The sequence below is a fragment of the Taudactylus pleione genome, unplaced genomic scaffold (genome assembly GCF_031769625.1).
Source record: "Taudactylus pleione unplaced genomic scaffold, aTauple2 ptg000120l, whole genome shotgun sequence".
Lineage (NCBI taxonomy): Eukaryota > Metazoa > Chordata > Amphibia > Anura > Myobatrachidae > Taudactylus > Taudactylus pleione.
The window spans coordinates 10773598-10797147 of NW_028284522.1; the positions used below are offsets into that span (position 1 = coordinate 10773598).

At 41.2% G+C, this 23550-nt stretch overlaps 1 pseudogene; it reads left to right on the top strand.

The window, feature by feature from the left end:
- Positions 1-8795, top strand: part of LOC148524223 (uncharacterized) — a 42502-nt pseudogene extending 33707 nt beyond the window's left edge.
- The last annotated feature ends 14755 nt before the right edge of the window (positions 8796-23550 follow it).

The window sequence follows — 23550 nt, forward strand, 5'->3', positions numbered from 1 at the left end:
ACCTCAAGCCTGGGAGCTGGCTTGTGAGGAAACATGTCAAAATCTGTCCTATTGATTTAGGTATAGTATCTCATTGATCTTGCTATTCAAGGTAATTACAGGCTGGGCCAAAGCCTCTTTTGTTCCTCTCTTCCCCCCCTCCATATGTGATTGATATGATGGTGATTCTCATTGGCTATTTGGTGTGGAAAAGACTGGCAGATCACCAGTCAGGGTGCAATTAAGTTTGTACAATTGTATAATTGCTGTAGTTTTGGCTGCACTCACCATTGTTGACTGGGTAGTTGGCTGGACCACCTTGACAGGCGCAAAGCCATCACCTTCACAAGAGGGTAGTCAAGTTAGAAGTTTGATTGGATCCTTTTGTGTTGGCATTACTGGTATTGTTTTTTGTGTGCCTGGGGCATTATCCACCTGCAATACATGTAGATGTTAGTTGCTATTGTGCATTGTTGGATTGGGGTAAATCTAGACACACTTTCTTTGCCACCATACTGTCCTTAAATAAATAGCTAACAATTTTATGCCAAATCTATGTCTCCCAAGTCTTTATTTTATTATTGGTTGTAGTAATTACATGTAATGATACTTTCACAAGGCCAAGATGGTTTTGTAACAGACAGCTGCACATATCCTGGACAGAGAACTGTTTGTAAAACTGAAACATTAGAGGAGCTGTCCTGCCCTGTTCTTGAAATAAACAGACTGAAGGCTACTGAATAAGACTTCATAGAAGTCACAATTAGAAGGCAGTGTGTGCTTTGAGGTTACAAAAGCAAAAGCCTGATTCCTGAGACCTAGGGGTATATTTACTAAAGTGAGAGTTTTTAGAAGTGGAGATGTTGTCCATAGCAACCAATCAGATTCTAGCTATTATCTTCTAGAAGGTGTTAGATAAATGATAAGTAGAATCTGATTGGTTGACATGGGCAACATCTCCACTTCTAAAACCTCTCACTTTAGTATATATACCCCTATAGTCGGCCACAGGATCCTTGCCCAACTTGCATTCCAGAGTAAGCTGTGTCTAATGTTTGGAAGGGAATCTGCATTCAGTTTTTTCTTTGGATTTGGTGAGAAACAACCATTGTATTGGTCCCAAGTATCAATCTCTTGAAATAAAAATGTCTGTATTTAAACTTACATTACAGCACTGCAACAATCTCTCCACTACAAGCTCCAACTGTGCATACAGAGAACCTAAAGCAACTTTGTTACCAACATACAGTACAAATTGTTGAAGGAGGGTTCACAATTTTTAAACTGTCCTGGACTTTACATTTAACTAACTGATTCCTGGTTTAGGGATAGGGTGAGCTGTAGGCCTACTGTTTGATAAGTGATAATCCACTTCAATTTCATATAGAATATATTGTGAATGTATATTTTTGTGGCATTGTACTGCAAAACATTTAACTTTATCTTGATTATGTAACTACAATGGTTTTTTTGGGAAAACTCCTTACCTCTCTGCTACGGGTGGTCCAGCAAACAGTTGTTACCAGTGAGAGTCCAACCAACATCCAGGTACACCTGAGTTGTACAGTCCATCCTCACCACACCGGGGTAACATAATGTCACACATGAAAACTATATAATCTCGCATATAATTCCAGATAAGGCCCAGCCAGTGAGATGAAGCTTGAGGTACCCAGAGTCAAGATCATAAAGATCATAAAGTTCTTATAGCTACCAAGTCTGTCAAGAAAAGTGCATTAAAGGGCTGATTCATATGCAATCCAGGAAAACATGATAATCTCTGTTTGATTCAGAGTTGGCTGCATTAACCAATTAAATGGCTAATATTTTTTCCAAAAACCGCTCTGAAATTGTAATTGTTTTATGAATGAATTAGTTCAAGAACTTATTTTTAAAACTTATCCAACATGATTTTCTAAAAAACATTTTTATTTAAACACTGCATACCATAAATATAGCAATTTCTATGGTTTACTGTAATGATGGCCGTTGACAGCTTTACCATCGATAGCCGATGGGTCAACTATCAATAGAAACCATCAATTGTTTGAGACCACAGCCACTGATGTTTCCTTAACAACAGTTGGGGGACAAACCATCGATGGTCATTGGCCATCCCTAATATACTGTATATAGTATAGTATACTATATGTATACTGTATCCAATAACTACCAGCGTGGGAGTGGCTTTGCAGCCATTCTCTTACCAGCTACTTTTCCTCCACAGTGGTGGCGCCCCCTGCGGACACCACTGTAAGCAGCTACGGCTGCTGCCAGTGCCTGCTTCGATAGGAGTCACAGCTATGGGTAGTAGTGGGTGCGGGACAGAGCAGCAGCCGTGGCTACCTGGAGCTGCAGCTGCTGCCTGTTTCTATATGAGTCATAGCCTCGCATGGGGAGAATTGGTTGGGGGTGCCGCTGACTGCCCGGGTTGGTGACATAGCAGGGCAGCTGCACCGGGAGGGGGTTCATGCAGGCTGACCAATCACTGCTGGCCACAATGAGAGGGACACAGCAGCAGCTAAGTCTACCATTGAAGATACAACTGCCTGCAGTCGTGCCGAAAGGGGGTCATGCTGGGCAATTGATCACTATGGCAGCGTGATCGGGACATACTGTAGGGGGATTCTGAAGGTGTAGAGGGACTAGCAGGTCCCTCTGACATAGGCGACTGCTGGAAGATTAGCTTCCCGCAACTGCCTAGTAGGCATTTCTGACTGGTCGCATCAGATGCGACCGCGTCACGGAAAGCCCAGTCTGGTGTGGTTGCATCTGATGTAAAAAAAAAAGGCAGGTGTTTAATGCAACGGCACCACTCCTATATATCCGCTTGTAGCCGTCATCACTATTAGTGCGCACTTTTAACAGCCCTATTCTTGGTGCAAGAAATCCATCAGAAACCAGCGATATCTCTGCATATGCTCACCTCTGAATAGCCATCAATTCCATGCCCATGACGTTTCAACTACACACTTATGTCAAAAGGGTATATTTACTAAAGGTCTATTTTAATTGATTTTGGTCAATTTAAAATTGTTGAAAATTAATCAACATTTATCTTTAGAATGTAAGCTCTTATGAGCAGGGCCCTCTACCCTCTTGTGCTTCTCCTTACTCTACTTTCATCTCTTTCTTTCTCTCTAATAGGGCACCTAACACTTGGTAGCTTTGCATTGTTGCTTATCTGGGTGTTATGGTCGCGAATGTAGCAATGTATATTATCCATGTCCTGTATTGTATTGTACTGTACTGTAAGTCACTGTAATCTCAACCTATTTGTTTATGTACTTTGTAAGGCGCTGCGGAACACTTGTGGTGCCATATAAATAAATGATAATAATAATAATAATAATAATAATAATAATAATAATAATAATAATAATAACAATAATAATAGTGGGGCTAAATCACAGTATAGTATAGGGCCAACCTGTGTCACACAAGTATTCCTTTTGTGCATAAAAATATTAACAAAACCAGATAAGGCTTGAATATGGTCAAATATGCATAAAACATTAATAGGTCCATGGAAACTGAATCTAAATATAGCTACTATTATTATCCATTATTGAAGTCTCTTGTCCAAAAAAAGACTGAAATAAATTAATATAAAAAAAACAGGGGGGCTAGGATTTTAAAAATGCATAGGTGTAGTGGGTGGTAGGTAGACCTTGATAAAATTTACACTAGCAACTTTACCCAATAGTTTTCTAGTAATACTAATGTATGTTCCTTATTTTACAAATATACAGTTTTGTAGTTTAAAAAAAATAATAATTTCATGCTGTATTTCTGTATTATTCAGAGATTTACAATATCACATTCAGTTTAGACACCCTGACTGATATAGTGACCTCAAAGGTAAGGAGAATGGGTAGTGTTACACTCACCTCTCCCTCTCCATTTCTCTCAAGTAGTCCAGTAACCCACAACATTCATTCTTATCCCTTGTATTTGTCACCAGCGTTTGCCGGCAGCTTCACACGTGTGGATGTTTGTTATTGCTCTGCGGAACTAATTTTACAAAAACAGTAGTGGCATCTAATATTGTAATGTATATTTTTTTATTGTAGACAATCACAAAATGTTTTTGTAAGCAATATTTGCAGTTTTCCCTTCAGGGAGTAACACAAAAAGTTGATTGGGGCTACTAACTCATGAGCAAGCCAAGTAAAGCTGGTCATGGGAGAGGCAGTCTCACTTGTGCCAGGTCCAATTAGAATCTGTGCCTCAATTAGGTTCCTTTGTAGAACAGTGACTTTAAGGCGGGTTCAGTTGCATAACTTGGGCAGAGTCAAGTTCCTCAGAAGTATGATCGGAACACCAATTTTCATTGCAATGCCGTACTCTGGAATCCAGCTGCACTATCTTGCAGATCCCAAATCCATTGCTACTTAACCTATAGTAACACTGTAAGGTTGCAAGTAACATGAGCAGCAACTCTTTTGTATGTAGTATTTGTCTTGGTGCGCCATCTACTGGATTGACATGTATACTGCAACTGCATGAGTCAAGATAAACTGCCAAATTAGTGCTTAATGTTAGTTATTAATTAATAGTTGGATTTTCCTGCAAAATAGATCTTAGATATATACCTCTATGAATTTACATATGCATACAGTACATATATAACTGCTTGCATTTGGGGTGTGCAATATATGTATATATATATATATATATATATATACTGTGTGTGTGTATATATATATATATATATATATATATATATAGGTATCATTATATACATATACAAAAGTTTGTCCCCCCCAAAATTATATATATATACATCTAGTTATTTTTGGCTTGAGGATTCTGCATGCTGCACATGCCAAGTGTCGAGAATCTGGTTTTTCCTTTATTGCTCCTCTCCCTGATGTCACATTGAGATAATGACCACTAGGTCACTAGGTGACTAAGCTATACAATATTGAAAACACAATCCAAATTCATCTTGTAGTTTTTGTGTAATACCAGCTCAGGAGCCCGGTGCTGGTTGCGTAAAATACGGGGGAACCCTACGTTTTCTCTCTCATATTTTCACAACCAGTATCGGCTCAGAAAAGCCTGGTGCTAGTTGAAAATGACTGGAAATTATTGTTATTGAGGTAAATAATACTGTAGGAACAATTTAAAAAAAATTAAAAATACAGATCCAAAACCAAAGCCAAAACACATGAGGGTGGTTTTGGCAAAAGCAAACACCAAAACACGATGATGAATTAGAACCAAAACCAAAACACAGGGTGTTGGTGCACATCTCTAATTTTTAATTACTTCCAGTTAATAATTAATGAAACTAAATCTAATATTTACAAATTGAAGCCACAAAGTAGATTAATAAAACATTAATATTAAGGGTGTGGTTCTGAGTTGCACAAAATCCGCACGCAATAATGATGGTCCCGTAGTTGAGTGATTTTTGACACTGCACATGCGTTACAATTTCTGTAAACCCCTACGATGCATGCATTACATACAGTAGAATGAATGCACAAAGGTACTGTTGTTTTCAGGTCAGATGTTATCAGAAAAATGTCAGAAAAGTGATGGGCGGTGACTGCGAAGTGGGTAGTAGCGCATGCAAAAATAGTGGGTATCTTCTGAAATTCTTTCGGGCACCTCAATGCACAGATGCAGGTATAGGAGGACGTGGTCAGACGGTAATCAATGGTGACATATTAGAATGCACTAATTGGGCATCTCAATACTTGCACATTCAGCCGTATGGATTTACACAAGGGAACGAGTTTGTAGGGACATTTGCATAAACAGACGGGAGACAGTCAAATGACACTTCTGCATTCACTTTTGTGTGCGGCTCAATCAAACGGTTGGTTTGGTGTTTTTGGACAATTTTCCATCGATTTTGTAAACTGACCATTTTCTAAAGTGAAAACCAACAGATACTTTTACATAGAAAAAAATAGGATACACAAACTTAATAAAGGTCAGTTTTAAAACTGACCAAAACCCTAAACAAAAACTAATCCACCCAAACAATATACCTGCCTGTGTCAGGCAAGGTTGGGAGAAGCACTGCACAGATCATACTGATCTGTGCAGGGTTAATTAGGTTAAATCAAAAAGAAAGGCTTAGAAATATTAATAAAATGTGTAGGGTCTTCCCCCCCAGATCAGTAACCAGCCCCGTATCTCTCAGCCTGGGCTGGTACTGCATCATCCTAACCCATTGCTACTTGCTCCTTCTTCCCTGTCTATCCCATCTGTGTCACACCTGCTTGTCTACCCCGCCCCTTTAGAATGTAAGCTCTCATGAGCAGGGCCCTCTACCCTCTTGTGCTTCTCCTTACTTATACTGTCATCTACTACTCACTCGGTCACCTAACACCTCGTTGATTACGCTCTGTTGCTTTTTTGAGTGTCATGATCACTAATGCAGCAATGTATATAAACCTTGTCCTTGTCCTGCATTGTACTGTACTGTAAGTCACTTATTGCTTGTTCACTTATTTGTCCATGTACTATGTAAGGCACTATGGAACACTTGTGGTGCCATATAAATAAAGGATAATAATAATACTGTAAAGTAGATGGAGCAAACTGAGTGAGGTTCCCCTTATTTTCCAATAACCAGCGACGGGCTGAACCAGCCGGGGAGCTAATGCCATAGCAGGGAGACACACAGTGTTGGATCCCCCTGACATAACATTAACCAGCCTCAAACTGGTCAGACTAGGGCTGGAGTTCCTCAGGATGTCGTGACCCCCCACAAAAAAAGGGTCCTCCCTCCAACCCTTGGCTGAAAGTCTGGGGCAATTCCCTGCACCCCTGGTAGCGGAGGATGCAGGATTGATGTATAAAAAATAGATCATAATATTTGTTCTTTACAGATGGACTACAGGCACCAGCAAGCCTGTCTCAGTATACCGGCACTTGCAGTTTCATGTGCAGTTTGTAAACCATGAGAACTGCTAAATGCAAACCTCCACATACAGCTGTATTATTATTATTGTTATTATTATTATTATTCTCTATTTATTTAAAAAGTGTTGACGTATTATGCACAAAACACATACAAATGACAAATAATGACATTAAACAGAAGGTAAAAGTGGCCCTACCCAAATGAGTTTACAATCTATGGGGTCTATGTACTAAGCAGTGATAAGTGACAGAATGAAAAGTGATAAGTCTGTGATAAGGTGCCAGCCAATCAGCTCCCAACTGTCATTTTTCAAACACAACCTGTGAGATGACAGTTGGAAGCTGATTGACAGGCACTTATCACAGACATCACTTTTCACTCTGTCACTTATCACTGCTTAGTACATAGACCCCTATGAGGTATAGGCACTGCAGCACATGATACATAAAGTAGCCGGAGAAAAGTGCAGGTATGTAGCTATACAGCTTTCTATAATAAAGTAGTCATTGACAACTGCCATTCTTCCCAGTTAAAGGTTGTTTATTATGGATCTAATGAAGTGATTCTGCTGAAGGCAGATTCACAAAACTTGAACCAATCACTGTAGAAATCAGTGATTTGCTGGAACTATGCCTACCCTTTACCAAATATCATAACTCAGCATCCTTTTTCTGATGGCTCTAGAGGAAACAGTTGCTTCATGCTGCATGGGGACTGCAGGGGTTATCTGTTAGTTTGACATAGCTGATCATGTTTCTTTACTGTCATGCTCACTACTGAAATGTCATATGGCACACTGCAGGTGCATCTTACCGGGTCTGGCATGGCAGACATGCATCCTGGTCTCCTCAACCAGGTTCAACCGGTAGTCGCTTCTACTCTCTGTGAAGCATTGCAGCTTCATGTCTTCTGCCGACTGCGTACAGACAGCACTATGATCAAAGACATGTGAGCCTCCATCTTGCAGTTTCTTCCAGGGAGTTGACTACTAATCTATCCTATAGGAACTCCGGTCATGTGACCGTTTTGGATCAAAAACAGGCACGTTCGGGTTTACACATCCGATTTAAACTCCAATCATTGCCAGAACTTTTTATATCCCTAGTGGATTGCAGATCATTGACTCCTGGTCTCCTTGTGACTCCAGTTCTGTTGGCTCCTCAGCTTTCAATCAGCTCTAGTGGCTCTCCTTGTGTTCCTGTCCTGTCTGCAGTGCCTTTTTGTTCAGTGCCTCACACCTCATTTCTCCAATCCCTATCAGCATTTGTTTAAACATGCTGGTAAAAATTCTTTAAGTAGCATTAAAACCACCATGTTGGCATAATGGTGCTGGTATTTTCATTTCAATATAGCCACTGTCGACATAGTGACTGTTGAAAAAAATGACTACATACCCTCAGTAGAAGGAACCTCCAGAATCTTTATAAGGGGAGAAATGATTAGAGCCTTTAACTCAAGGCTCAACAAATCACCATGGCGACCAAGATTTAGTCCTGATGACCAGGTTTTACAAGAGTCGGGTACACTACAAATATAGCTAATTGTCAAAAAAGCATAGGTGGTTATAGGAGTAGGTGAGGCATGCCTGTCAGTGTGGCTCTGTCTCCTCCCTCCACTGGAGATGCCTCACTGGAGATGCCTCAGACAGACCATTTAACTCACTCTCGGGTCACGCCACCATGATGTGAATGCCCACCAGAGGGGACAGAGACCTCCCAGCATGACAGAGTTTCTGCAGGTCTACATGGCAGGGTTCATCCACCAGAGGCCTCAGGACCTGGTGGAGTTCACCCTGTTCTACTTCGCCCACCTGAAGGAGAACCAGCTCCAGGAAAGCAATGAGGCCCGTGGGATCAACTTTGATGGAAGCCCATGCAGACCAAGTCCAATGGGGAGGAGAAGGAGGACAAGGATAATGACTCTGACTTGAACATAAGTGGGAGGTACCACTCCTAGCTTGCACAAGATGGTGTAGATAAGCCTGTAACTGCATCCTGGGGCTCCTAAAGTGCATGCTGGTAGTTCTTCCCCTGCAAGCTTCCTCAGCCTGGTTCATTAAGGGGAAAGTCCCTATGGTGATGGCAGCTAAGCTGCAGGTTTGTAGCTGGGTGAGTTGTGTTGCAGCTGGGGGGACATTATTTTATTGGTATCCTAGGTTTTGAGTTTTGGTTTCAGTACAGAATACTGTATTTATGTGACTCACCAATAACTGCCCTCCCAGCTGTATTTATGCTAGTCACCATTATGCCACATCCTCTGTCTTGCCATCTTTCTTTGGTGCTATAGTTGGGTAGGCCTTGAGGTGGGGGTTACATGGACTAGCTGCCATCCACACCTTTGTACTGATACTTGCCATCCAGCTAACTCAAAGTGTACTCTCCATATATGTAATAGTTATCTCATAAAGGAGATGTCTTAAATGTGCTAGACCATGGGTAGTCAATGTGTAGCATTCCAGCTAATGTGGAACTACACTTCACAGCATGCTCTAGCAGTCAAATTGTTGCAGGGCATGCTGGTATTTGTAGTTCCACAGAATCCAGAGGGCTGTTCATTACATACCCCTCTAACTAGTCAGTGCTAGATAGATAAACCATTGCAGGTGCTATTCTAGATTTAGGTGCTTTATTAATTCATAGAACGTGTATGTGCTGTGTGTAGTGTTGTGAATGGACTTCACTGAATTTGGGGCATTCTGTGTTGCATAATATGAATTTGGGTCATATTGTGTGGCATAATGTGCATTTGGGACATTGTGTATGGCATAATTTGAATTTGGGGCATAATGTCTAGAATAATATGAATTGGGGCATACTGTGTGACATAATAACAAATTGAGTCCTACTGTGTGGCATAACATCAATTTGAGCCCTACTGTCTGGCAAAATATCAATTTGGGCCTTACTGTGTGGCATACTATCAATTTGGGCCTTATTATGTGGCATAATGCCCATTTGGGCCCTACTGTGTCTCATAATATGAATTAGATGCAGGTATGGGTATGTGGTAGAATCTGGTGAGCATTGAAGAGGCATGAGAGGTGGTCTGATGGCATGTGGGGAGATTAAGGGGCATTGAAGGGGTATGTGTGGTCGTCTATACAAGTGTTCATATATTTTGGTCATGGATGATTGTCTGGCTCCTTAACTTTTAAGCTAGCTCCTAGATTTTTAAAAAAAAATTAAATTGCACACTCCAATGCAATTTTAGGTCTGCAGAGATTTCTATAAGCTTTATAATTAATAGTAACAAGCTCATTTCAATCTGTATTCTTATAAATGTTAGAATGTTGCTATTAACAATGGTTTTAAAACTCATGCCAGAGAGATGTCTTGGTGGCCTTTATCACTTTGTATGACTACCCCTTTTAGATTAAGAGGAAATGTCACCTACTGTAGCAGTCAATACTAGGTGATTGTTTTCTGAAATTGTATTTGTGCACACTTGACTGCTTTGAACTGAACACCAGTTTCTGAGTTTTGGTTTGACTTTTGACCATTCTCCTGTCTGCTCTTTCATTGTTATGTCTTACTGTGTACCACACATTTGAACTTATAATTTGATAAATCTTCTATCTCATCCATGCCTAATACTGTCTGTGTTTGCTATTTACCAGGCCTTTTGTACTGTCTGACTATGCCCTCAATATATCTAGACAGGTGAGCAACACTTCTGATTAATTGAACTGCACTGTCTATTTAAAGGTGCAGCAATCCCCTGTGACTTGAAAAATATATTTGTTGGAGCAACTTTTTGACCCAATCAATACAGTGGAAATAATTTAAGAAATTAATTTCTGACATTAAATGTTACCTGAAGGTGAAGGTCTCATCATATTGAGACCACCTAATAGAGACTGCCTTTTCAAATATAATGGGGGCCAGAATTAGATGGCAGTGTCTAAGGGGAATTGATATACTTAAAGTTTTATGCAAATACTCAATTGAGACCCACCTTGCATCTTCCAGTTGTTAGACCCAGGCTGGCAAGTTGATTAAAACAAGAGAAGTGCACCGACCCCCGTGTTTTGGTTTTGGTTTTGGATCTGGATCTCCCCTAGTTTGAGATCTGGATTGGTTTTGCCAAAACCTCACCACCGTGTTTTGTTTTCGTGTTTTGGTTTTGGTTTGGGTTTGGGATCTGGATTTTTTCTTAAAAAATAAAAAAAACAGCTAAAATCACATAAAATGGGCATTATTTTGTTCCTACAGTATTAATAACCTCAATAACATTCATTTCCATTCAATTTTGACCACCTCTCAGCTCACAAGGGGGCCAGGAAGTGTGCTTTCCAAAAATAAATAAACAATTGACTTAAATAATGCTTTGCAAATCTTCTATAAAGGCATTTCCCAACCAGTACAGGGACATAAAAAAAGCATAGTTAGTTAGTGGCCTTCAAACTGCCGTTGTTCCCACTGTACACTTAACCATATGAGATATATTGTGAACAAGCGGAATAGAGCAGCAAATGCAACATTTCAGACTTAAGGTTTAAGTATTACATTGTGTCTTTCTTGGGAATTCTTTCTTGAGTGCCATGCCTGCTTGCTGGGAGTTGATTTTTTTCATCCCAGAAGGGGACCAAGAAGCGTGCTTTCAAAAAATAAATAAGACAATTGACTTAAATAATCCTTTGCAAACCTTCTGTTCTGTAATGGAATTTCCCAACCTGTACAGGGACATTAAAAAAACAGAGTTAGTTAGTGGCCTTCAAATTGCCATTGTTCCCACTGTCCACTTCTCTTAGATATGTGAATGTTAGAAACTTAGAATAGAATGTAGAAGGCCAAAATTTGGGTGGACCATACATGGCTGATTGATCAACCATGGCGACTGGATTAGTGTCAAAAGGAAGAGGAGGCTGCAAACTGGGTGTCATGTTATGAGTTGGCCATATGGGGTATGTTGCTGTTAAGGGATCAGGCTGGTAATCATCAGTGGACACATTAATTTATTAAAGTTGTTGTTATTTTAGGTTTCCATCTCCTGAAGGGTGTTTACCAACAGACAGAGACTACCTACCTATCAGCTCAGGCATAGACACTTCCTGAGGAACAGAGCTCTGTTCTCTGGAGGGAAGGCAAATAGGTGGGAGCCCCTGTTCCAAAATCTGAAGCTCTTATCTCTCCACATCATCTATGATAGAAGAAAAAAATGTCATTGGGGACATCTAGCTCCTCTTTCTGTACTCTGCTTACCCTTTTTGGACAGGAAGTTCAGGATGGATGGTTTGGAAGAAGAAGGCCTAGCAACAGATGGGGATGGTCATTATCAAGACCTGGTCCCCCCAGTGGGTGTAGTCTGGGAGGTATTGGTTTTCATGCAGGCAGTGGAATAAGAAAGGTCTCCATGTTGTCTGTGCTTACTATTCCATATTTCAGTTTGTGATTCAGGTAGGAATAAACTAGTGGGCTACAGAACACAGTGACAGAATCACTGGATGTCTTAGTGCATTCAGGCCAAATATGATCCATGAATTCCCAGACAGAATCCGGACAGATGATCATTTGCTTGTAATAATCTTTGGTAATTCCTGGCAAAGGTGGGTGTTATAGCCAGACACTTTGAAGGCTGTAACTTTGAACTGCTTTATAGAAAGCATGTGAATGAAACCTTTCCACACTGCAGAACATGATGGAGAAATCCCTTGAAGTTCAGAACCTAGAGCATCTTTTTTCATGTTCTCTGAGGCCTCTCCTGACTGTGAAAAAAGATTCTCCACACTGTAGTCTTCCATTGTGACTTTTTAATGGTGATTTCAATGTTGTCCGCTGGCTGAGATCCATCTCATCTGAGGGTTGGGTTTTCCCCATGCAAATTAGACAATTTACATCCAGAAGGTGACTCTTTTGTTTAGCCTTGGTGTCAGTCTCTCTTTTGGCAGAATTAGGCTTTAGTTTTTTACAAATATAGGCTTTAGTTTTTTAGAGCATATAACTTTACTTCATAAGCTGTTAGGATAACATTTCTGCTATGTTTAAGATTTAAAAAAAAACCTTTTTGTAACCCAATAACTTTAAAAAAAAGTTTTCATTGCAATATTCATGCAGCCCCTTGACAGACAGAACAACAGCACCCCTGCGCAGCTATGCCGATGACAGGAGTGGCTGACATGCAAAAAAAAATTGTTTATTATTTTGGGCAGCAGTCCCTCGATAGACAGGAGCACAGCACCCCTGCATAGCTACGCCGATGACAGTGACAGCAAGGTGTAAAATTGATAATAAATTAATCAAAAAACAATTCATTGGGTGCAGACCCTGGCTGTTAAATTGATCATAAATTCATTTTAAAACAATTTATTGGGTGCAGCCCCTGGCTGTTAAATTAATCATAAATTAATTTAAAAAAAATCATTGGTTCCTAAACCAACCATAACATTAATTTAAAATGTCAGGCAGCAATGCCCCAACCAGCACATAATGGAAAGGAAAAAGGTGCAAGATGGAATAGTCCTTGGGCCCTACCACCCACCCTTATGTTTTATACAAAACAGGACAGTTTAACAAACCAATCATTTCAGCGACAAGGACCGCCAATTGTGGCTGACATGATTGGTTTGTTTGGACCCCCATAAAACAAGCTGCCATTGTGCATTGGACATGGAAATGAAAATGATCCCATACACAAACTGGCTTTACATTACAAGTTGTCCTCATTCTCGTCCTCGTCATCCCCATCAGTGTGTACATTCTCTCCTTCACACAATATTAATTCATCCCCGTTGGAATCCACCATAGGCGCCTCTGTAATTTTTTTATGTAATTGTTGGTAGAGGTCTTCCTCGTGGAATTTGTAATTCATTTTAATGAACATCATCGTTTTCACATTTTGAGGAAGTAACCTCCTACGTCGATCACTGACAAGGTTGCCAGCTGTACTGAAAACTCTTTCGGAGTACACACTGGAGGGTGGGCAACTTAAGTAATGCAAAGCCAGTTTGTGTATGGGACTCCAAATTGCCTCTTTTTCCTGTCAGTACTGAAAGGGACTGTCTGACATGTCTATTAGGATGTTATATCTGAAATAGTACTCCACCATTCTGTGAATGGAAACCGTATCACACATAGTCATGGTAGGAGACATGTCATTAGTAGGCAGTTCTCTCAGGCTCGACCAGATGTCATTTTCTCGTGAATGATCTGCATGACCAGCAGGCATTCTGTAAGGAAAATTTAGTTTTTTCCTGGCAGCTGTTGAAACTGAAGGAGGAGATGATGGCGTTTCACATGCGGCTGCAGCTGACAATTTTTGGACCAGCAGCTCTTTGCATAGTTTTAGTTTTTGGTCTGTTGGAAAAAAACTCACAAGGTAGGACTTAAACCTAGGATCCAGAATGCTGGCTAAAATATATTTTTCAGATTTCAATAGATTGACGACTCTTGGATCCTGGTGAAGTGAATCAAGGGCTTGATCCACCAGTTCAACATACTTTGCGCAATCACTCTGTTTCAGCTCCTCTATCAGTTTCTCCAACTGTTTTTGCAAAAGTCTGACGAGGGGAATGACCTGACTCAAGCTGGCAGTGTCTGAACTAACTTCACGTGTGGCAAGTTGAAAGGGTTTGAGAACCTTGCACAACATGGAAATTATTCTCCACTGCGCTTGAGTAAGGTGCATTCCCCCTCCACGGCCTATGTCATAGTCCATTGTATAGGCCTGGATGGCCTTTTGCTGTTGCTCCATCCGCTGAAGCATATAGAGCGTAGAATTCCACCGAGTTACTACCTCTTGCTTCAGCTGATGGAAGGGAAATTTAATAGTACCTGCTGGTCATGCAATCTTCGACAAGCAGGTTCTCAGTGGTATGCCTCTTAGTGAAACCATTTATACAAAGAGTAGCCTGCCTCTGTATCCGCTGTATTTTGGTAGATGTTGCTGCTGCTGTTGCTATTGTAGGCAACACACCTACCCAGTGGGCTGTCACACTCATGTAATCCTTAGTTTGCCCTGTCCCACTTGTCTATATATCAGTGGACAGGTGGACAGTGGGTACAATGGCATTTCTGAGGACATTAATAAGGTTTTTTTTTAATGTCCTTGTACAGACTTGGAATTGCTATTCTAGCTAAGTGGAATCTAGAAGGGATCTGGTAGCGAGGACACAGGACCTTAATTAACTGTTGAAAACCCACTGTAGTAATGGTGGATACTGGAAGCACATCTAATACCAGCATAGCTGTTATGGCGTCAGTAATCTGCGGTGCAAATGGGTGATTACTGTCATACTTGTTTGCCCTTGCAAATGATTGTTTGACAGTTAATTGTTTTTTGGAGGATACGCTACACGTAATCTTCTTCCTTGTCCCCTTCTGGAATGAAGATCCACTCACAGCAACAGCAGCAGCAACAGGCGTAGTCATCAAGGATCCTTCTGAGGAATCACGGATAGGAGAGGAGTCAATCATGCTTCGAATACCAACATTGGATGCAGCAGGACTACTTCCGATGACGAATGAGGATGTTGATGATGTAGGTGTTGGTGTTGGAGATTGAAGGCGCTTGGATCTCACAGAGAGGGAGCAGGTAGGTGACACTGGACTTGTTATGTTTTGAGTTTTGGAACTTGGTGACGTACACTTTTATATTTGATGAATGTGCTCCAAGTGACGTAACAAGGAGGAGGTTCCTAGGAGGTTTAGGTCCCTCCCTCTACTCACTCTTGCATGGCAATGGGCACATATGGCTTGACAACTGTTGTCCGGATCGGGATGGAAATTATTCCACATGTGAGAAGTAGATTTTTTTGTATTTTGTCCCGGCATGACAACAATGGGCTTTGGCTTTTTCAAACCATGGGCAACAGCTGTTGCGTTACTTACATAAAGGACATCCTCGGCATCAACATCCTCTTCACCAACATCTTCATCATCAACATCCTCATCATCCTTAGAGCCTTCAACTACCATTATATCCTCCTCCATGTGCAATTCCACAGAAGCATCCTCAATGATTACGTGTGCAAGATGTTGACTGCCCTTCCCCACATTTACAGGGGGCACACAAATGTTGGAACTTGGAGGATCCTCCATTACACTAGTATTTAGGTCGGGCTCACACATGGCAACCACGGACACACTTGCACTCTTCTTGGGGATTTGTGATTTCGATTTCTCAGGGCACACAGGGCCTGATTCAGAGCTGGACGCTCTGACCAGAGCGCTCGCTCTGAATCAGGGCCATCCTATCTAAAAATGGAGCGGCATCTTGGACGCTTGCATAGCTGTGGGTTACCATCCACAGCATATGCGAGCGTCCATGATGATGGTCGCGATGGTCAAGTCCCACTGACATCACTAGTCATGTCAGTGGGGCCGGCTCCAGATGGAAGGCATTCCCATGGGAACGCCTCCGTCTGGGCTGCCACGCCCCCGGCACGCCCACCAAAGGGGGCGTGCTGTCAGTTACCATCAACAGCACGCCCCCTTTGGTGCGATACCCCGAGCGACAGCTTGGCTGTCGCTATGTGGGTCTCGCTCATGCGCATTAGGGCACCATCGACCCGCTTGCGAGCATCCTGCACTCGCAAGCAGGTCTGAATTAGGCCCACAGTTGGTTATTCTGGAGCTGTCTTAACAACTTTCACATTTTTAATTGGACCACCATCGCTACTACTACAAGCAGAAGGGCTATCACAATCAGTAGTCCACAGAGAAAGGCCAAGGCCTTATCCTTTCCTTGCCACTTCGTGTAGTGAATGGCATATTGCCAATTTTTTGTTTATCTATAGGCAAATATCCTTTCAATTTTTTTTTCTTAACTTCAGTAAAACTTGCTTTGATATATCAATGGCGTGACTTAAGCCCTGGGGCATGGACCTTCATAGAGGAGAGGAAGTTGACGGCCTCGCACTGCTGGCGGCAGCTACAACATGTGGTTCTTGGCCTTGCTCTCCTGTCATGTGACATCCCTCCATATTTTCTGCAGTCTTGAAGCAGTGTCACAATCACCAATAGTTTAGCCAAGGCGCGGTTACAAAATTCACACACGTGCAGTTGTGCGCACTTACAAAAATATTAGAAATAAAGACAAATGATGATTTTTATGTTTTGTCAGCTCAAGAAGAACTTGGCCCCACAGCAACGATTGATCACGACTGGAGTCAGGCAGCACTAGGTTGCAACTGGCATTGCTGGCTGGATCTTGTGCGGTACTGTGGTTAAGCCTAACGTGCACGAGCACACAGAAATATATAAAAGACACTTTGATTTTTTTGGTATTTAGCATGACTGGAGTTGGTCTGGATCTTGTGTGGTACTGCAGTTAAGCCTAACACGCACGTGCACACACACACAGAAAAATATAAAATACACTTTGATTTTTTTGGTTTTTAGCATGACTGGAGTTGGGCTGGATTTTTATTACTATTATTACTATTACCATTTGTTTATATAGTGCACACATATTCCGCAGTGCTTTACAGAGAATATCTTACCATTCACATCAGTCCCTGCCTCAGTGGAGCTTACAATCTAAGGGCCTGATTCAGACTCGCTTGCAAGTGGGTCGATGGTGGCCCAGTGCACACGCGCAGCGTTGATCGACAGCTCACCCCATTCTGGCGTGACGGGGGGTGGCTTTACAAATGGAGGCGTTCCCATGTGAACGCCTGTCGTTTGTGGGCGGCCCCACTGACATCACCAGTGATGTCAGTGGGAGACCTTCTGGCTCTATTAGAGCCAGAAGCTCTCTGGGGCTTGCGGCCATGAGACCCTACCACAAGGGTCTCATCGCAAGTCCGATGGTAGTGATGGTCTTGACCATCGCGACCATCATCCTGGCCACTCGCAATAGCTGTGGGTGGTAACCCACAGCTATGCGGGTGGCCAAGAGGCCGCAACTAAAAAACCAGCGCCCGCCCTGTTTCAGAGTGAGCGCTCGCTTTTTGCGAGCACCTCTGAATCAGGCCCTATGTTCCCTATCACATGCACACACACAAACACACTAGGGTTAATTTTATTTGTTGGTAGCCAATTAACCTACCAGTATATTTTTGGAGTATGGGAGAAAACTGGAGTACCCGGAGGAAACCCATGCAAGCACAGGGAGAATATACAAACTCCACACAGTTAGAGCCATGGTGGGAATCGAACCCACGACCTCAGTGCTGTGAGGCAGTAATGCTAACCATTACACCATCTGTGCTGCCCTTGGATCTTGTGCGGTACTGCAGTTAAGCCTAACAAGCACGCGCACACACACACAAAAAAATATAAAAGACACTTTGCTTTTTTTTGTTTTTAGCATGACTGGAGTTGGGCGGTTGTGCGGTACTGCGGTTAAGCCTAACATGCACACGCACACACATAAAGAAAAATATAAAAGACACTTTGATTGATTTTTTTTTGACTATATATTTTTGGGCCCAGATGGACACAGCACAAGCCCAGATGTATCTGCAGTTCTGCACCAGCCCAGATGGACACAGCAGACATGAAAACAGCAGCCCAGAATGGATCAGCAGCACCAGCCCAGGACACAGCAGACAGCCCAGATGGATCAGCAGACAGCACAGTGACAGCGACAGCACCATGACCAGAGACCAGAATGGATCAGCAGTCACCAGCCCAGGACACAGCAGATAGCACCAGCACCTCTCCCAGCCCTACACTGCCCACCCTCCCTGTTCAGTCTCCACAGCCAGAGTGAAATGGCGCCCACCGTGTGGTCCCTTATATACTACATTGATCATAGAGACGAAAGCTCGCGAACAGCGAGATTATGTCTCTATGGTTTTACCTCGATTTGAGAGATCCGAGTAAGGCGGGAACATCCGAGCCTACTTGGGTCCGACTCGGTTATGCTAAATTCGGGTGGGTTCGGATCTCTGTAAACCAAACCCGCTCATCTCTAATTAAAACATACCAGAATCAACACAACATTTATAAAAAGGTATTTAGTTAGTCTCCTTATTAGATAATGTGGTTGCCAGCCCTTTAAAATTCATTCCAGTGACAGTTTTATATTTAAATTAATTTACAAGTAAATGTGTTAAATGATCCATTATCTTTTCCAGCTAAATAAACACATGCCTAGAATTTTAATTAGATACAGCTCTTACAACAACAGGGGTCTGGGATTGAAAATATGGGGCTAAATACAAACGCAATCCTCTAACGAACAGATCAGTATGTAATGTTATGATTTGAGATATGGGACCAAAGTCTAGTTATCTATTTTTGTTTCATTGTTTTAAATTGCAGATGGAGATTTTATGTTAATTTCGTGTTATAGATTAGTAAATGTGCAAAAGTTAATTTTCTTAAATCATAAAAGGTAATATGGCAGTTGGGCTAAAAACTTTTTTTAATATTTATTTTGCTGCATTACTTAGCATCAGCCAGAACAATTCAGTATTCACTTTACCAATATACTGTGCATTCACTGTCTTTCCAAGTAAACATGCAACCTTAGATGAGGACATTACTAATGCTGGCCATACTTGCTACAATTATCGGGGAGATCCGCAGGATATCCGCGGATCACCCCGATAATTGTAGCGTGTGCACGGGTGACCGAGGGTTAAATATCATTCGGTTGGGCATGATGGAATGTCAAGCATACCCGTCCGATGCAATATTTATGAGTACAATGTTGGCCGCATCGGGCAGTGTATGCCCAGCCACGGCCGACAGACATACATTTCCTGTGTTCCTTCCATTGGAAAGAAATGTCTCCTCCCCCGGGGGCGGCTCAGATGTTGGGCTAAAACACTGTGAGAAATCTCACAGTGTATGCGGCGGACATCTGCGGCTGGCAGGTTGCCAGATAAAATGTCTGTCGGTCTGACAGGCATTTTATCTGGACGTGTATGCCCAGCTTAAGAATTTGTATCTATAGGAGCAATGAGTGTAACAGCGGTTGTAAGATATTGCTGTAGACATGTGAAAAACATACACAACAACATTATGCAATGTATGCAGTTAAAGTGCATACACACTAGACGATATGCTCCCTGAGCGATATCGTCTAGTGTGTCCCCGGCAGGCTGTGCTCAATGTCGTTCATGACATTGAGCACAGCCGCTGAACGATATCATTAGCGATATCGTTCAGCGCCGGGCTCTCTCACCCATTCCCTGACATGCAGCAACCTGACGAGGTCGTCAGGTTGGCCTGCATGTCAGCCCGATGAACGAGGATGACGAACGACCCGCGGGAACGCGCGTCGTCGTCATCGTTCATCTTTTTTGTGTTAAAAATGGACGATAAAGTGGACGACTGAACGATAACGATATCGTTATCGTTCAGTCGTCCACTTTAATCGCCCAGTGTGTACGCACCATTAGTTTACCTGTAAAGAGGAAGACCACTTTTGCCAACTCTTCTGAGCTGAAATATTGTGCCTGTCCCTGGGATAACTGATACTAAAGTGTAAACTGATTGGGTCAGCCTGTGCCTGCTCATAGAACTAAAGATAAGCATTTCTTTGCAAACACACAGTATGACCTGCTCCATGTGACTTTTGAGTTCATGTAATGTTGGAAGGGTACTGGGCCATTTGTAACATTTATAAGGGGTTTGTCATTTACCAAATTTCTAGTTATACATTTTTTATTACTTTTAGTAAAATATGAAGTTTTGAAACCAAAGGTAGACAAAATCATACTGTAAAGCACTTTGAATGCTTTGATGGTCCACTTTCAAGACCCACCTCTGGCAAAAGGGGTGGGAAACAGTTAGTACTACGTTATACTAAACTTCCCAATACAGCTGAATGTTCTATCTCTTTAGTACATCGATTAAACAGTGACATTTCAATACTTCTCCAAAATTGCTGCACAGTAGTAGATAAATTCTTTGAATTTATTATTTATCTTACAGCTCCACTGTGAGTTTGTCTCTTTGGCATTGCTCTGGAAAAGAATCTCAATAAGCCCGCATTTACTGTCCCTTTCTGCGTGTCATTTGTGAGTTTTCTATACAGTAAATTGTACATTTCTTAATACACAGTCCATTTTATTATTGTATTTTTGCCCAATTGTTATTATTAATATTATTATCATTAATAATAATAATAATAATAATAATAATAATAATAATAATAATAATAATAATAATAATAATAATAATAAGTTGCACACAGAACTGGCACTAACAAAATAAATATTTCTGTAAGGTGCATCATGACTCTTTCTCCAAATTCCCCAACCAGTCCAAGTGATGAGTTCATTATCACTATACCAGTGAGAGCAGAAACTTGCTCTAAGCTGGTCAATGCAGGGTTAGCATTAGTTCTGAGTTCATCGGACATCATTTTCACTTGTTTTTCTTTTTATCAAATGCCTCATTGTTTATTGTTTTGCTATGATCTGCAATAGTAACTATGAAAGTAACTTCTGTTTTCAAATGTTGAGCTAAATAAATAATTATTTATTATAATAGCACTTCACAGAATGGATAAATATTGAAAGGAAACAAAGTTTTGTTGTTTACATTAAAAAGTAATATTATTATTATTATTATTATTATTATTATTATTATGATGATGATGATGATTGCTACTACTACTACTACTACTACTACTACTACTACTACTACTACTACTACTAATAACAACAACAGTATTAGGTTGTGGTACATTGTTTTGTAAAAATAGGGAATAATTGGAGTTTTACTTGCAATACAAGTTACTGTTTGTCATTACCATTTACTTCAAATGTCATGTATCTATGCAGAATATCTCAAAACTTATGTCTTGCTGTGCAGACACCAGTAACAATGCAGTATAATACCTCAGGCTATATCTGTATTTTGGTTTGAATTTTGGAAGCATTATAGACTCATTATAATCGTGCAAAAGTATGACTAGTATCTATACACTATCTGTTTCCACACTTATTAATACATAATTCTAGGGAAAATATCCAAATGTTAATAAAAACAGAGTCCATGCTCTTGATCTTCAACTAAATCTTAAATCTTTTCCTGTTGGAGCATAAAAGCTTATTGGATTCTGTCCCAATGAGGCTCAATTCTTTTATTTAAAGAGTGTAAAGTGTCAGGTTTTATTAAAAGGTAATTACTGTATTTAACATTACATATTTATTTTTCCCATGAGACAGAGTGAATGCACATTTTAGCCATTATCTGACAGGCTATCAGATTTTAAATGACCTGCTCAAGCTCAGGGAACATTGGAGTAAATGTCTCTATTCTTAACGCATGTAAATGTGAAATCAATACTTAGCAATTAAGGTACAGGTTAAAAAAAAGAAGAAAAAAATAATTGTGATTGGGTTTACTTGATTAATCTAGTATGGATATAGACATGCCAGTAAATCAATCTACAGAAAGCATAAACCTGCAAACGTTATTCTAAAATAATTAGGTTATTCCCATCGTGTTGCTTTATAACAAAATACTGTCAATATTTATGTTCATTTTATAATCCTTTCATCACAAAAATTACAATTATATATAGAAGCAAAATAAAAACTGTCACACCTATGTAAAAATCTTGACTAATGTTAAATTTTTTTAGATACTGTACAAGTTAGAAATAACAAACATTGGGTGGATTAAAATAGACAGGTATCTCCTACACAGAAGGGCTAAGGAAAATAATGTTGTCTATATTCTAGTGATTAGGAAAAAACTACAAATATAAGAAGAAAACAGAGAAATGGGGACAAAAATGTTTGATACTGTAGCTACTTTCATGAAAATAATATAACCCATGATATACATATGGGATGCAATTGGGAAATCGGCTTCCCGCCTGCTTTATCCCGGCGAGGGTTAAATGGCTGTCATCTATATCTAGATGCCTGTCATTTTCCCGATGCTGGGAGACAGGCGCCCGGCATCCCAATCAAAGGGATGCCGGACGCCGCGAGCGGACAGCCACGGGGGGGGGGAGGGTTAGGTTTAAGGCACCCGGGGGGGACTTAGGGTTAGGCAACCCCCCAGGGGACTTAGGCTTAGGCAGCGGGGAAGTGGGGGTTAGGGTTAGGCACTTACAGGGGGGATTAGGTTTAGGCACTTGGGGGGGAGGTTAGGGTTAGGCACCACTAAGGAGGGTTAGGGTTACGGGGTCAGGTTAGTTTTTACTTACCTATGGATGATCTGGAATTCCAGTGCTGTCGGGCTTCTGCTGCCGGGGTCTCTGCTTCTATTGGCCTGCCGCGGATGGGATTCAAACTGCCGGCCAGAGGGATGGCGGTATTTCATACCAATTCCTATACAGATGTGTCCTCGTACACTGAGCATCTTTATGACTTGAAACGCCCGGCATGAAATGGTCTTAAACAAGTATCTTACTGTATTTTTCCTTCAATCTTGAATCTAATGTCGCTTATCCACTAGACGATATGCAACATGAGCGATCCCAGCAGTGGATGTGCTCAATGTTGTTAACGTCATTGAGCACCCGCACTGAATGATATCGTTCACAATATCATTCAGTGACATTACCCTCCCTCATCCCCATACTTGCAGAACCTGACAATATTGTCAGGTTGCCCTGCAAGTACGGGCGATGAAAGATGTCGTCAACGAACATCGGGAGCACGCATCACTGGTCGTTGATGGCATATCCACTGGACGATATTGCGGACGATGAATGATAACGATGTCATTATCGTTCAAAACATCCAATATATCGTCTAGTGGATACGTGGCATAAGCACATCACAGATGCAACAAAAAGCTGCTCACAGTGCACCTGAGTCGCTGTGATAT